Consider the following 3,231-nt stretch of genomic DNA (forward strand, 5'->3'; position numbering starts at 1 on the left):
CCCCCTACTAAATGCATCGTTCAGACTGATCGCTCGTATGCTGTCGGTTCTAATACTGCGTACTCAAAACACATGAAGTAGTATACACCTTTGTTGATGTTAAGTGATCACACGGTCAATGTGTATTTGTGTTTGGATGAGCTTGTTGAGTATCGATGACGGGGCCATTTTCTCCCCTAACTTTATCTCTGGTTCTTGAGCTGGGTATCTGAAAAATCTGCACGTGCAGAAATTCATGAGAGGGCGGAGTTTGGTTCCCCCGTAGTACCTTCGACGATCAAATTACTAATGAGCTTGAGTGAGGTCCAATAAGAACTGTAAGAGTTCTAGTGTGTGTTGGAAATACAGGTCCAGCCCAAGTTGAAATAGTACATGTATTTATACTAAAGTTATAAGGGTAGATTGGTCACTTTGACCGAGCACTGAGAGGTGGTGGCGAAGTATGGGCTGGCGGTTGCATCAACATTTACTTTACTGGTGTCGGCCGGTGATTGGAGGGAGGATCACTTCAACATTAAATAAGAAGTGAGTGGTGACATGATGCTGCCCACGTGGTCTGATGAGTCATGAAGACTATCGAGGCTAGAGTCATGATGACACCTGCCAAGCATTAAATGTGATGTTGACACGTTACTAGAGAGAGAAGCTTGAGGCGAAAATAGTCTTTTAATTTCGCAGAGAAGTAACGCCTTTTGAGTCGTTCTCGCGAGGTGTTTGAACAAATGGCCGGGTGGACTCCTGTCGAGTCGTCTTCGGCAAGAAGGTCGACTAGTACCGCCTTTCGAGTCGACATAAAGGAGTATCGACTCGACGAGTCGGCTAAGTCAGAATCCTTACTAGGCCTAGGCCGTCAAGTTGACTGGGGCGCTGAATGTGGAAATACACCTATCCAGTGTTTAGTAATGAATTGTACTTTGGCGAAAATGGGAACACCATAACAACCTTGATAGAGCAATAGTAGCAACTGAACTAACATACAATTTCACTACATAGAAAATTGATAATGATAAATGCATGCCATTTTCTACTAGATTAGTTATTCTATCTACCCACTTCCTATATTATTTTCTTTAGGCCCATCTAATAGTGCAACTACAATATGTAATTATCATTGAGGGTCTATATGTAAAAATCTGTTCATCCAATTTTCTCTCTTAATACTTTATCATGGTGTTAGAGTAGGTTTGAAACCCTAGAATCATGACGTCATCTTCTTCGAGTTTCACAGGGGCCTCAACCTCGACTTCATCTTCATCTTCGAGTTTCACAGGGGCCTTAACCTCGACCCTTCCTCTGACTTCGACAACTCCTGTATCTTCATTCGACATTGAGACCTTGACCATATCTCTTCCTCTGACTTCGATCCTCTTTATGTCCTCTTCAAGTTCAACAACATCTCTGGTCTCATATGCCTTTTCCGAGATCCCAAAAACAATGATGACAACAATCCCTATGTCGACACCTACCCCTTCCATTGGCGAATCACATCCCCTATTCTCTATTTTGCAACAGCAACAACCATTCACAATGTCGCCAGCATCCTTTTAGACCCAACCGCAACCTGCGATAACTCGTGCCTTGTTCCTGATGATCACACAAACAATGAGCATCGATCAAATAGCATTGGGACTACATGGACTGAACTTATGTACTGGTTTTCAAGCTAATATCCTTAATAATGGTGGCCTTATTCCCTCGCTGCCCACTTCAAACTTTTTCTTTCCTTTGGCTTTGACTGTACCGATGTGACCAATCTCATCACAGTGAAATTGATAACTATTGAAGACTATTTAACCTAGAACATGCAATTCACCGTGTTACTGATTTCTCATAATTTACTTATCTTCGTTGATGGATCGTGCCCTCCCCTGCAAATGTATACTGATGATGCTCAGCTCAATCCTCATTACATATCGTGGATTCAGATACATCAAAGCATTCGCTCGTGGCTCTTCGCTACTTTGTCTGGAGAGGTTTTAGTTAAAGTTCATGATCTTGCACACTCCTTCCAGATTTGGGATCGCCTTCTATGTCACTTCTTTACGACTAGTCTTACTCACATTATGGAATTGAAATGCACCATCACCACTATAAAGAAGGGTGACAACCAATCCATGGAGGTCTATTTACGTGAGATCAAAGTTGTTGCAGACTCACTTACTGCGTTTAATTCTCTCATGAGCGATCATGAACTCGCGCAACACACTCTTTTTGGATTGAATAGTAATTATGAATCCCTCCTTATGACAGTGACATATTTTGGCAACACTATCACCTTTGATGATCTCCGCTCCAAGTTAATTCCCCATGAACAACATGTTCACTGTTTAAAAGAGCACAATTTTGATGTCCATCAGCATCAAGTTGTTGTCACTGGTGTCACAGCAACATCTGGTGGTGGCTCGGGTACTCAGTTGCAGCTCGCAACCCTGTCGACTTAGACCCGTCCCCAGGGGGTAACCAGCAATAGCAACAGCCCACAGGTGGCTAGCGCGGGCATGGACAGTGACGTGGTGATTGGAATCGTGGTTTTCATGGTGGTCGAGGTCGTACAACTCGCACAACTAATGGTGGACGTGGATATTATGGCAATCAACAATATCGTGCACAAACTCGAGGCCCCTAATTGAATCTCGCAAATGGTAATCTCTCATTTAATTGCTTAGATATTATTGACAGCGATACTTCTTATTCTCCATGATATGCTTATAACTGCACTTCTAATGGGATATTGGGCTCTTGTCCCTCTACAATTTTTTAAAAACTTTGTTTTAGTCCAAGTCACAACACTCCATCTTGTTCCCTATTTCTTTCTCAAGAGGGTACTCCCAATTATTTGACCCCTCCTCATGTTGCTCCATCCTTTGCTGCTATGTCTCATGGTGATGCTAATGAGGCTTTGTAATATTCATATTCAGCTACATCATCTCATATCACACCATTTGAGGGTATATTATCTTGCTTAACTCATTATACTGGTCAAATTAAAGTACTAGCTTTTACATATTGCTAATATTGATGATATACGACTAAACTCTTCTGCTAAATCAATTCGTCTTAATTTTATGCTTCATATTCCTAATTTAAAACACAATTTAATATTTGTTAAATGATTATGTGATGATAATAATTGTGTGGTTAATTTTGACTCATCTTCTGTGCATGTTAAGGACAAAACCATGGGGAAGGTTCTTCAAGGCTCCAGTAGAAATAATATCTACCCTCTTTATT

The sequence above is a fragment of the Asparagus officinalis genome, chromosome 7 (genome assembly GCF_001876935.1).
Source record: "Asparagus officinalis chromosome 7, Aspof.V1, whole genome shotgun sequence".
Classification (NCBI taxonomy): domain Eukaryota; kingdom Viridiplantae; phylum Streptophyta; class Magnoliopsida; order Asparagales; family Asparagaceae; genus Asparagus; species Asparagus officinalis.